Source organism: Ovis canadensis, chromosome 10, assembly GCF_042477335.2.
Source record: "Ovis canadensis isolate MfBH-ARS-UI-01 breed Bighorn chromosome 10, ARS-UI_OviCan_v2, whole genome shotgun sequence".
NCBI lineage: Eukaryota > Metazoa > Chordata > Mammalia > Artiodactyla > Bovidae > Ovis > Ovis canadensis.
The window spans coordinates 49,028,422-49,042,068 of NC_091254.1; the positions used below are offsets into that span (position 1 = coordinate 49,028,422).

The 13,647-nt window shown below is 40.2% G+C and overlaps 1 non-coding gene across 1 annotated transcript; it reads right to left on the reverse strand.

The window, feature by feature from the left end:
* Nucleotides 1-691: 691 nt before the first annotated feature.
* Nucleotides 692-798, reverse strand: LOC138447007 (U6 spliceosomal RNA). Its single transcript, XR_011259644.1, has one exon. It is a non-coding gene; the product is annotated as a U6 spliceosomal RNA (small nuclear RNA).
* Nucleotides 799-13,647: the final 12,849 nt, after the last annotated feature.

Sequence of the window (13,647 nt, forward strand, 5' to 3'; positions counted from 1 at the left end):
ACCTGGGGAAGCAGAAGACGTTGTTCTGAGCCAGGACTGGGGGAGCAGCTCTGCAATAGCATGTTTTCCAGCCTTTTCTCCTGTTTTGTGTTGCAAATCTGAATGCACACCATGTGAATGGAGTCAGAACTTGCTGACTCTGCACAGAACAGTGCTTGCACTGCACAGCAAAGCCGAGGTCTCCCCTGTTTGTGTGTTTGCCCCACTGTCCCCTCGCACCCCGCCCTCCCCCCCCCCCCCCACGCAGTGAGCTTCATGCAGATGGGGACCACCGTCACTTCCTTTCTGGAGGTATATCATCCAAGTGCCATTTTTCTGGGGCTCAGGGTCTCATTCTGTGTTGAGGCTGGAGGTCATTGTGGGAAACTCAGCCTTGTCCCTGGAAGGCTTTCCCACCTGAAGGATGCTAAGAGGCTCCTGAGGAAAAAGGAATGACCTTGTGAAGTGGCCCCCAGACTGTACCTTCACTGCAAATAATATAGTCACTTGACATTTCTAGTGTCTATTCTGACCCTCAAGAGTGGCCTGTGGGCTGGGGTTTCATTGCTGCCTGCACCTTGGGGCCCCTCAGGGATGTTGACCTGGCACTGGGTCAGAGCTGCTAGGTTCCATCCACTTGCTTAACTTATGATCCACTGACATGTGTACTTTTTCTTATAAACAGGGAGTAGAAATGTTCATAGACTTTTTTTTTAATATGGTATGCTTCATGAATTTGCATATCATCCTTGCGCAGGGGCCATGCTAATCTTCTCTGTATCGTTCCAATTTTAGTATATGTGCTGCCAAAGCGAGCACTGTTCATAGACTTTTACTTTAATGAAAGAAAAGTGAAAGTTAAAGTCTCTCAGTTGTGTCCGGCTCTTTGTGACCCTATGGACTGTAGCCTGCCAGGCTCCCCTGTCCATGGAATTCTCCAGGACAGAATACTGGAGTGGGTAGCCATTCCCTTCTCCAGGGGATCTTCCCAACCCAGGGATTGAACCTAGGTCTTCCGCATTGCAGGTGGATTCTTTACTGTCTGAGCCACCAGGAAAATCCTTTAACTACTTTGGTTTATGTTACCCAGTCTAATGGCCTGTTGTTATCTTTATTCATTCCATCAATAACATATGGTTGAGAAACCCTTGCTTTTCCTTTAGCAATTTGTCCAGCTGTCCCCCAGGACCCCGACTCCTGTCTGTTCTTCCTCATGAGGGCTCTTCTCAGGCTCCTCTGCTGCCCCCTCCGTATCTCAAATCCCAGCATGGCAGCACATCCTGTCCAAAGCCTCCCTCTTCTCCGTGTGGTCTGTACTTACTCCCTGGGTGACTGCTTTTTATCCCAAGACCATCACCCTTTCCTATGAGCTAGTCATTCACGAGCGCATGTTTTCAGTTCAGACTCCTCCCTCCAGCCCCATCTGTGTCTTACCTCTGCTGCCTTCTCAGCACCTCTCCTGCATTTCTGTTCCTCCCACCATCTTTCTTATTCTTCCGCATGGCAACCGTGGCCTCTAGGCCTCTTTTCCTCTCATGCCGTCTCCAACTCACCAGCAAATCCCTTGGACTCTTCTTTCAAATATATACCCCCAACCTCCCCAAAACCCTGACCAGGTCTCATCACCTCTATGACTTCCTCATCTCTTACCTGGATGCTTGTTAAGACCTCATAATGGCCAGAGCAATCCTAATGAGATGGAGAGAGTTCTGCCACTGCTCTGCTAAACGCTTCCAGTGGCACTGCATGTCCCTCAGCGCAGGGGTCAAGGCCTTTGTGGCCTGGGCCTGACTGCCCCTCCCCGCTGGCGGTCCTGAGTCCTGCATCTATGCTCCCCCTCCCCTGCTTCACTGCAGGCTTGAGCAGCCACAGATATTCTTCCCCCAGTGTCACCATGGCTCCTGCCCCCACTTCCTTTAGACCCTCACTTCTCATCCCCTTTTCTGCGTGGCCTCTTTGACCTTCCCACATAGGATATCAGCCTTTCCATCCCACAATCTCTCCCCTTTACCCCGAATTGTTATCACTTGGCTCCACCTAACATTCTTCCATGTAATGTTCCTACGTGTACTGGTATCGTCTGCCTCTCTCCCTGCTAGAAGCTCCAATGGGCAGGGGTGTTCTGAATTTTGTTCCCTGCAGTCTCCCAGGAGCCTGGAAGGACATCTCGCTACCCCAATACTCAGTTAATACTTGTTGAGAGAAATAGAAGTACCAACACTAGGGAAATAATAGGAAATGATATGACTCTGAAAATACCTATAAATGATTCATATGATTACACATGAAATGATCTGAAGATCTTCAGGGCACCCAGCTTTTTTGGTTTGCTTTGTTTTGTTTTTATTTGTGGGGAGGGGAGCAAGCTTTGGGGTCTCTGCAGTTTTGAGGCTGCTGGATGGCCATACTTGAACTCACCCAGGGATGTAAGAGCAGGTGGGGGCTGCTGGAAGACTGGAACCACCTCCCTCTATGGTAGAGATTCTGGCAAGGTTTCCTCCTACAACCATCTGGCAGGGGAATTGCAATTTTCATGTCCAGGTGACCAACCTGAACCAGTTTAAAGCATTTATTTTTGGCCACCCATGAACAGAACTGTTCATATCATTAAATTCTCAATCAAGTCACCTCTTCTTTGGGATATAGTGGAAACAATTAAACAGCTAGTAGAAAATATTTCCTTTGTGTTTATAGGAGATTAACTTTTATCTTGGAGATTTTGGGGGCTTGTGTTATCTCCAAATTAGTCATGATACAGATTTGGGAAAAAAAGAAAATTTTCTCTTCCCTGCTTCAAAGACATGAAATGTGTGCATGATAGTGAAATTATTTTTAGGCACGTGAAGGTCACACATAGAAAATATTCTCGTTGGCTTTGAAAAGCTCCTTTTCACTCGGATGTGAATAAATATAGACATTCATACTGCTGCTATATTTATTCCTGCACAAAGATTTTTCTCACCTTTAGAATAGAACAGATGCTCTTTTGTGCAACTTTCAGAGCAGGTAGTTGTGTGTCCTCATTCAGTCCCCAAAAGGGAAATCTATGTAGGTCAAGAAAGCAACAGGCAAACGGGGCCTCTTCCTACCTCCACTTTCTGCTTTCTCCCCACCCCATCCCTGCTCCAGCCCCTTCCCCACCCACATACCTGTGATAACACCCCTTCCTCCAGCCACAAAGCTCAGGTTTTTGTCACAGCTAAGAAGTGACTCAGAAAGATGCTAATTAAACCACACTGGGAAAACAAGAGGGTTTTCTGATGCTTTCCTTCCCCATCTTCACTAAAAATGATTAAACTGCCCCCACTCCCTGCTGTTTTCAGCTAAATGTGATTACAATTCAGAGATTCCAGCCAAGTCAAAACTCCCTAAATAGAGTGTGGGGAATGTCAGTGTCGGAGAGTCAAAGGCCAAGGATGATAAAAACTGTGCATTGAATTTGATTAACTGTTGACTGTAACTAGACTTCATGCTCTGCACTTATCTGCTGTATCAACTGCCATCTCATTCATCTGTTCCCTGTTTTATAACATTTGTGTTATGGGAAATCGGAGCAATGCCTACAATGCATTTGATTTCCCCCTTGTACACAACGTGCCGTCTTCTGCGGACACAATGCTCTCTTGTTGGTGTCCGCTAGTGGATGCCTTCTTCCTGGACTCTCAGCCAGGATCAGGGACCTCAGAGCTCCCATCACAACAGCCATTTGTTTCTGAATCCCCTCTTGTTCCTTTGTGTATTGTCCAAATCATATATGTGCCTTTCAGAGTTTGGGGGTAGGGTTTGGAGGAGGGGATGCCCTCTTGTGGTGCTAAAGACCTTTGTGAAGTTAACTTAGATTTGATGAATATGTTAAACTAGACCAGAGTTGGGCAGTCTTGAATGGGAAATTGTTGCCCTTTGTAATCAACACTTGAGTTGTAATTGACAAGAGATATCTTTAAGGAATGTTGATTTTTTTTTTAATCTCAATAGAAGTATGTATCATGCCTAGGACTCTCTTTGAATCCTGAAATAGCTCTGGCACCAGAGAAGCTAACCTGGAGGTGCAATGCACAGAGTCAAACCTGTGAAACTGGGAAACTCAACTTCGTAAAAACAAGTCTTGGTTTTTAAAATATCTGAGTTTCAGTTCTGGTTCTTTTGTTTCTTCTTTAATTCTGTCTTTGATTCAGGCTAATTCTGAAGGTCCAAGGTCATCTGAAGGAAGCCCTGGCTTTGGTACATACATAGAAAAAGATTTCCAGGTATGAAACTCTCCTGTTAAAGTCTGAGATATTGTTGCATCTGGAACCAGAGTTTCCGAAGAATTAGTGGAAGTATTTATATGCTGTCTCTGTGTATTGGCCTGACATATTCGCTTTAAAGTTTTAGCATTGATTTTGCAGTGTATTTGCAGTTTATTCTCTCATTCCTTTCCATAAATCAATTCATCAAGATATATAAATCCAGGCACTTTTTTTCCACTAAAGCTGCTATACCATTTATCACTGGTCTGAAAAGGGAAACTGATATTTACTGTATCTGCAAACTGTGATATGGGTAATTTCTATTCAGCTTCATAGCGACTATGTGAGTGAACTGTTATAATCACCATTTAAGCTTGAGAAAATTCAAGTGTTAGAAGTTTAGAAATCTTCCACAAAGTAGTAAGGTGGATTTTAAACATGATCTAGCTTCAGGGTGAACTTTTTTGCCTGGATAACCAGTCACTGTATTGTTAATACTTCTTTATTGTTCTATGATTTATACTCTCTTACTTTCTGTAAAAAGAAGGTTCATTCCATATTAATTGATCAATGTATTTAATTCAAAGCATTTATTTAACATCTCTGTGAAGGTAAAGTTTTTCTGGTTTTGGGAAAACACTAGAAAGTGACATAGTCGAAGTCCAATGCAGGTGGCAAAGTCTCATTGTGACTTTGTTAATTCCTTTTCCTTATTTAATTTAATTACTTTAATGATTAAAAAAAAATCAGAGTAATACCTATATGGAAGGGTAACACAGGATCCACCCACCCTTGTGCCCAAGCCCCACTCTTCAGGTGTCATCAATTTCAGGTTATTAGCAGCTTTGTCAAAGTCAGTGGTAAAATGAAAGTCAAGAAGATATTTCATATGATATTTCATACAGTATTAAATGAGAACAAATAAAGAAGAGGGATATTAAAAATAGGTTTAATAATTCAAACAGTTCAGTAAGTAGCAAAATAAGAACCCTTTTATGTTGATTAAAACTGTAAGTCAAATTATTTTTTTTTTATTTTTTAAATTTTAAAATCTTTAATTCTTACATGCGTTCCCAAACATGACCCCCCCCTCCCACCTCCCTCCCCACAACATCTCTCTGGGTCATCCCCATGCACCAGCCCCAAGCATGCTGCACCCTACGTCAGACATGGACTGGCGATTCAATTCTTACATGATAGTCTACATGTTAGAATTCCCATTCTCCCAAATCATCCCACCCTCTCCCTCTCCCTCTGAGTCCAATGTAAGTCAAATTAACATGTGCTTGAAGTTTCATACCAAAATATAAAATCAATCAATAAATTATAAATCAGTGACTAAAAGTAATAAAATACTGTTTTGATTGCTGTAGCTTTGTAGTATAGTTTGAAATCAGAGAGTGTGATGCTAACAGCTTTGTCTTCTCTCTCAGGATTGTTCTGGTCATTCAGGAGTTTCATCGCTGCATGCAAACTTTAGGACTTTTTTTTTTTTTTCCAATTTTTTCTATTCCAAGAAACACCCTTGGAATTTTGAAAGAGATTACACTGAATTTATTGATGGCCTTGGGTAATATGGACGTTTTAAAAATATTAGTTCAGCTAATCCATGAACATGAGATTTCCTTCCATTTGTATCTTCTTTAATTTCTTTCATCAAAGTTTTATAGTTTTAGTGTAAAGATCTTTACTTTTTTGGTTAAATTTATTCCTAAGTGTTTATTGTTTTTGATACTATTGTGAATGAGCTTGTGTTCTTTATTTCTTTTTCAGATAATTGATTTTTAACATATAATAAATGTAACTGATTTCTGTATGTTGTATCCTGCAGCTTCACTAAATTCATTGATTATCTGTAACAGTTTTTTCTTTTTGTGGGGATTTTCTATATATATCATCATATCATTTGTGGACAAAGATAATTTTACTTTTTCCTTACCAGTTTGGATGCCTTTTGTTTCTTTTCTTGCCTAATTGCTGTGGCTAGGACTTTAAGAACTGTGTTTAATACAAGTGGTAACAGTGGGACACTTGTCTTGTTTCTGATCTTAGAGAAAACATTGAGTATGACCTATATACCATTGAATATGATGTTGGCTATGGGTTTGACATGTTTGATATTTATCATGTTGAGGTATATTTTTTCTGTACCAGATTTTTGAGTGCCTTTTTTTTTTTTTTACCATGAAAGGATGTTTGTTTGTGCCAAATGCTTTTTCTGCATCTATTGAGATAATCTTATGATTTTTATCTTATTAAATTAATGTAGTGTATCACACTGATTGATTTGTGTATATGGATCATCCTTGCATTCCAGAGATAAATCTCACTTGATCTTGGTGTATGATCCTTTTAATGTGCTGTTGAATGCAGTTTCTTAATATTTTATTGAATACTTTTATATCTGCATTCATCAAGGGTATAGATTTATGATTTTATTTTTTCCTAGTGTTCTTATCTGACTTTGGCAGCTGGATAATCCCATCTTCATAAAAGGAATTTCTGTCTCTTCAATTATTTGGAATAATTTGAGAAGGGTTGACATTAATTCTATTTTAATGTTCATCAGAATTTACCAGTGAAACCATCTGGTTCTGGGCTTTTTCTTTGTTGGGAAGTTTTTGATTATTGATTCAATCTTCTTACTTATTATTGGTCTCTTCAGACTTTCTATTTCTTCATGATTCATTCTTGGTAGGTTGTAGGTTTCTAGGCATTTAACCATTCTTCTAGGTTATCTAGTTTTTTTATTTTATTGTTCATAGTAGTCTCTCATGAGCCTTTGTATTATTGTGGTATAAAACAGCAAAGCACATATAACAAAGAGATACAGTCAAAATTTCTATTGATGTAAATTTTTATAAACATATCACAACTAATATCATTGTTCTGGACATTTTGGTCAATGCAACAGATTAGGCATGAAATAGAAAAAGGAGATATAACTCTTGCAAAGCAGACAACCTTGCCATTACTTGAACTCACATAATTGCATGCTTAATAAGTGCAAGAGAATCAATTGAATAAAAACCTAAAATTAAATATGAGTATTCAGTAAAGTGAGCAAATGCCAGCATACAACTGAAAGTGTTCTTATGTATCCTCTGTAAGTTTGCTGGTATAGAGATGGGAGAAGATTGTGATAGCAAATAAAAACTGGAACAATCAGAAAAATAAAATCCAAAAGTGCTATTAAGAATCACCCTAAAGAGAATTGTGTTAAAGATACAAGACAAAGAAACCAGGAAACTTACAAAGAAACTTAAAAGTGAATTTTAAGGAATAGAGAAATGTGCCATGATCTTGAATAAGTCAATGAGCTGTGTTAAAGATCTCACTTATTCCCGAATTAACTTAAATTCATAGAGTATTAGTATAATTATTAGCCATGCTGCTGCTACTGCAGCCAAGTCGCTTCAGTCGTGTCCAACTCTGTGCAACCCCATAAATCGGGGCCCACTCTCTCTTGGATTCTTCAGGCAAGAACACTGGAATGGGTTGCCATTTCCTTCTCCAATGCATGAAAGTGAAAAGTGAAAGTGAAATCGCTCAGTCGTGCTCGACTCTTGGCGACCCCATGGACTGCAGCCTACCAGGTTCCTCCATCCATGGGATTTTATAGGCAAGAGTACTGGATTGGGGTGCCATTTCCTTCTCCAAATTATTAGCCATAGGATAAAGGAAATAAGTTTTGTGAGGATGCTGAGGGGAAGGACTTAATAAAAGTGAAGAAATATCATTTAGAAAAAATAGAATGAATGGGGAGAATAAAGAAGAAGAAGAATGTGGGAAGTTGAGCCCATTCAGGGATAAACTAATGCTTAGATTTAGGCATCATGGCCCTATTGCTGGCTCCAACAGGTGGAAAGGAAGCCCCTCTCTTCTGTCTGTATGTGACCAGGAAAATACACAAACACTCCAGAGGAGAATGGATGGTTTGATTAATGGTACTGGGAATGGAAAAACTCAATTTTTGTTTTCATCTCACATCATATACCAAAACAAAAAGTAAAACACTAAATTATCAATATTTTGAAAAGAATTGAAGGCACAGAGGAAAATATCAATAAAATATATTTAACACACTGAAGTCAAAAGACTGAAACTGTTAGAGTAAGAAAACAATTTGCTTTATAAATGCCAGATAAAGTATTAATTGTTGTAATATATAATAAGGTTTGGTAAACAAACAAATACCTACATTAAAGCACTAATAAAATCAGCTAAGGTCAGTTAACTAATTTCAAACAAATTGCAAATCAATATAAAATCAAATAAAATGTGCAATAGATTTGTAATAAATGGAACACAAGTTACATTCATGAACTATTAATTGTAGAATAAGAAACAATTAAGATACGACTAATTTGTGTCAGGAGGTGTAGAGTTACTGTGACTGGTAAGTCTGATAAAACCTCTCTAGAGAAACACGTTGAAGGAAAAACACTGGCTTTGGTGTTTCAAAAGCTTTTAAATGTTTTTAATTTTAAGCCCACAGTTCCACATTTCAGAATCCAAAGTCATGATCAGAGATCTGATCTGGATCCAAGTGCAAAAATGGCAATATAATAGTTCAACAATTTGTAATCATAGAATGGTTTTCAAAGGAATGGACAAAGAATTCATAGTACATCCAAAAATTATTATGCAACTCTTAAGAATAACATTTTTTGTCATTTTGTTTTTAATGTTTTATCATGCACAGTTGTTCATTTCATTAGTTGTAAAAATTATTAACTTATTAGTTAACAAGCACATCACCAAGTGCCCATATGCTAATTTGGGTATAAATAAGTATATAGAGAAAATAGTGAAAGTATTATGAAGAATTTAATTGTTATCTCTGGATATTAGTGTATCGATTTTAACTCTTCCCCAGGTGGCTCAGTGGTAAAGAATCTGCCTGCAATGCAGGAGACCTGGGTTTGATCCCTGGGTTGGGAAGATCCCCCAGAGAAGGAAATGGCAACCCACTCCACTGTTCTTGCCTGGAGAATCCCATGGACAGAGGAGCCTGGTGGGCTACAGTCCCTGGGGTCGCAAAGAGTCAGACATGACTTAGCATGCAACACTCTCTCATTTTAATCATTTCCCTTTTTTTCAAATTAATTCCAATATACAAAAATTAGGGGAGGGTATTAGATGTATTTAGCTTTGGTGAAATTCATAAAATGTGAAAATCAAACTTCATCCGGAGTGTAGGTTTGGTATCACTGTAACATTACAGACAGAACAAAGAAATCAAATGGGGAGGAAAATGAATCTGTGTAATCTCAGAAGGTAATAGGTCCAGGTGATACCAACCCTTCACATCTGATACGTCCAGGTGATACCAACCCTTCATGTCTGGTTGTGGCACTGTTTATGCACTTTCTCTGAATCACCTCATCAAGACTTAGTGGATTAAACAGAGTTTGGAGGTGTGCTGAACAGACTACTAACGATTCAGGCGTGTGTCTCAGTGTGCCCACTAAGGAGAATAAAACTGGGTGAAAGGGGAAGTTTGATTTTTAAAAGGGAGGAGGCTTGAGGAGTTCGAGGTTGGGGGAGGCAGGTATAAAGATGCTGCAGATTCAGCTGCTTTGTAAGATGAGAATGACCCAGGCTGGCTTTGAAGAGGTTGGCTGGGAGACTTTAGGAGGGTCTGAACAAAACCTTTCGTGGCAGACTAACGATTGTCTTGTGAATTTTGCCTGAACGCATGTCAACTGTGATGTAGGCTGAAATTCTAAGATCATATATCCTGAAAGTGGAACAATAAACTAAGTCTGGTGGTGGTGATTTGTTCCCAGAATTTTGTGCCTAAGTCCATTCTTGGAAAACAGCTTTCTGAGCCTTTGCTGTGCTGTCCTGAGAGCATCCTGTGGCCAGGAGCCTCAGGGGGTGGGCAGTGAGGGTAGGGAGGTGATTAAAATGAGAGCGCAGACTGGAGGTCTCCCTCCCCATCTCCATGGGCTTAGGTGAATTCTGCTAGAAATTGAATTATTGTCCTGAGAATGGCACAAATTCCCCCTGCTGTTACCCCTAAGGCTCTACTATTTCAGCAACTAAATATTAAAATTTGAAATGCAGTGTAACATGCTTTCTGCAACTCAAGTTTTCCTTAAATAACATTATAACAAATGTTTACGAATGCGGGAGGAAAGTTTCCAACAAAACTTACTTTATATGGTATCTACAATTTTCAGTTGTCACCTACTTGAAATCTATAGCTTTGGAGTTTTGCTCTTGTCTGTTCTTTCCATATTCCTTGTGTGTGTGTGTGTGTGTGTGTGTGTGTGTACACATATATATTCTTCAGTTTTCTATTATTAACATTTTATGTCCCTCTGTGGGAACACATTATTTCAAAATATTAACCAACTATTATCTGTAGGATTCATAAGGAAAGGATGCTTGAATCCTCCTTAAATAGAAAGAAACCCACAAGAAAAATACTTCAGAACACATCCTAGGGAAATGGCGAGTTAGTGCCTGAATGCCATAATGTATGAAGTATTAGCTAACAGAGCTTGTTTAAGAACGATCATCTCAGCCTAACTTAAGTGTAATTCTTAGATAAGATAACCTCCCTCATAGAACTAAGGCTGTGCTGAGTAGAGGACCTGCCTGGAGAATCACTGAGTTGAACATTTTTATAACGGGCTGGGGAACTTTGAAGGGAATACACATCTGTACTGTTGAAGGACTTCTAAATTAGTGTCAGATGACTCTTTCCAGACCAGAGAAGCGCTCACGTCTGGAACAGGGGTGGCACGCACTGCATGGACGCTGTGTCTGTACAGTGGCTGCTGCCACCGGACAGCTGTTGCTGTCTTTAGCACAGAGTATCCGCCTCTGGAATACACACATTAGGATGGGAGAGAGCAGGACACTGTCAGAGTCATTTCAAAGACTGATGTTTTAAAAATAGAAGAGTTTGTCAAATAAAAATGCAAAGCAAAGCAAGAGTTACATTTTAAGCAGGAAAAAATGAAAGTCCTTCTATGATGAAGTGCTTCTCCAACACTTAGATGAACTGTAAAGATTGAAAAGTTGGTGACCAAATGATGACGTCAGAGAAAATGAAAAGTTGTATGAATGTAGGAATATCTGGGAAGTGTTGAGCTGATGTGGGCAGGAGGAAAGATGCTGAAAGCAGATAACTGGTGGTGATTCAGTGCCTGGGTCTTCCGGAGACAGCATGTAGGTCAATAGTTAACTTTGGTTCAAGTTAGAAATACTGATGTCTTGGCATGGACAACCCAGAGGTCTTTTCAAAGAAGCATACTCAAAGATTTCTAAAAAAACCCAAAACACTGGGAAAAAAACAAACAAACAAACAAAACTGTGACATGCCCACACCCACACCCCCACCACACACACAGTTCTCAACCAACTCTCTGATTTTGCAGTTCATCCTTAAAGTGTATTCTGGGAATATTATATCTGTTCCTGGATTGGTGGCACAGAATGTGGATGGAGGGGCATTTCTGATGGAAAAGTCAGAAGTTGTTATGTGATTCTGCAGAGATTATTATCGATGGATTGTAAAATTCTTCAGTTGGAGAGCCCTTCATTTGCAGAGCATATAGCCTCTCTGTGTTGTGATGTGAGCAACTTAAAGGAGCTACCAAATATAGTTTAGATGAGTCAGCCTTGGTGCCCACGACATCCACTGATAAAAGCCCTTCCAGAGAAAATGCGTTTCTTTGGACTATGGGTGTGAGCTTCAGCTCACTGCGTATCTAGGGAAATGAGATTAAGCACACAAAAGTAGATTGATGTTCCAGAGGTCTTGTGTGTTGTAATGGAAGAAATATAAGCCTCAAAACTGAAAGAAAATGAAACAACCTCCCCCTCCAAATGGATCTGAAAACCAGCGTTACCAGGACCTAGTTTAGGACACCATGTCTTCCCCTGTAAAGGGAGGATGATAATACCAAACTGACAGTATTGGGAAGATTGAATAAGATAACGTAGGAAAACCAACTGATTTATGGTAGGTGTCCAATGCAGGATTACTGTTATTATCAGACAATAACTAGAAGTGGTTTCTGTGCGACTTGTCAGGTGAGATTCTGTGGTTGCTGCTGTCAGCTCATTAGGATCCTGGAGTATAAGAAATAGTCTACTTTCCAGGCCCAGAGTTTGACACAGAACAAGGCACAAATCTTCTCCTTCAATATAAATTATATTGCAATTGAATCTATACACTGTCTACACTTTTTAGTAAGATTGTGATAAGGATAATTCATCTCTCAGGGGCTTCCCCAATGGCTTAGCTGGTAAAGAATCCTCCTGTCAATACAGGAGACCTGCGTTCAGCCCCTGGGTCAGGAAGATCCTCTGGAGAAGGAAATGGCAATCCACTCCAGTATTCTTGCCTGGAGAATTCCATGGACAGAGAAGCCCGGCGGACTACAGTCCACAGCATTGCAAAAAGTTAAATACAACTGAGTGCATAGGCCTTAAACATGCTTTTGTAGGGAAATTTGTCTTTGGGCGGGCTCCAAAGTAGATTGAATTTAAATCATTCCTAGATGTGGGATCTTGGGATTGCAATTTTTGATTTCTTGATGTTATTTAAGTGTTAGTTGCTGAGTCATTTCTGACTCTTTGCGACTCCATGGACTGTAGCCTGCCAGGCTCCTCTGTCCGTGGGATTCTCCAGGCAAGAATGCTGGGGTGAGTTACCATTCCCTTCTGCAGGGGATCTTCCTGACCCAGGGATCTAATTCTAGTCCCCTGTATTGCTGGCAGATTCTTTACCTTCTGAGCTACCAGAAAAGCCCTTCTCATTGTTTAAGAGGATAATAGTGAAAGTGAAAGTCACTCAGTCATGTCCAACTCTTTGCGACCCCATGAACTATATAGTTCATGGAATTCTCCAGGCCAGAATCCCGGAGTGGGCAGCCTTTCCCTTCTCCAGGGGATCTTCCCAACCCAGGGATTGGACTAGAGTCTCCTGCATTGAAGGTGGATTCTTTACCAGGTGAGCCACAAGGGAAGCCCAAGAGAATAGTAAATAATAATAATAAATAATACTTATAGGACTGTTGTATGTGCACTAAAGTATGCTAATACATGTAAAGAGGATGTGGGCCTGATAAGTGCCCCAGAAATGGCAGGGGAATTGTTTTGTTATTGAAAATCTGTCCTCGGTAAATGAAAGATATTTGAGAAGTGCTCCCATGTGGATGTGTCCCACTTTAGCACATGGGTCCCTGCCTGCAGACACGACCTTAAGAGTCAAGGTCAGAAAGCCACCGTCACCTGCAGGCTCACTGGTGGCAGTAGTAGTGTGAAAATCCATGCAGTCCAGAGTGTTGTCATAATTCCCATGACCTCCTTTAACACCTAACAGGAGAGGACCATATGCTTTATGATCCAAACTGCTTCATTTAGCTGGTGTTCCTGTAATCTGCCCAAATTCACATAGAGAGAGGGAAGTTTGTAA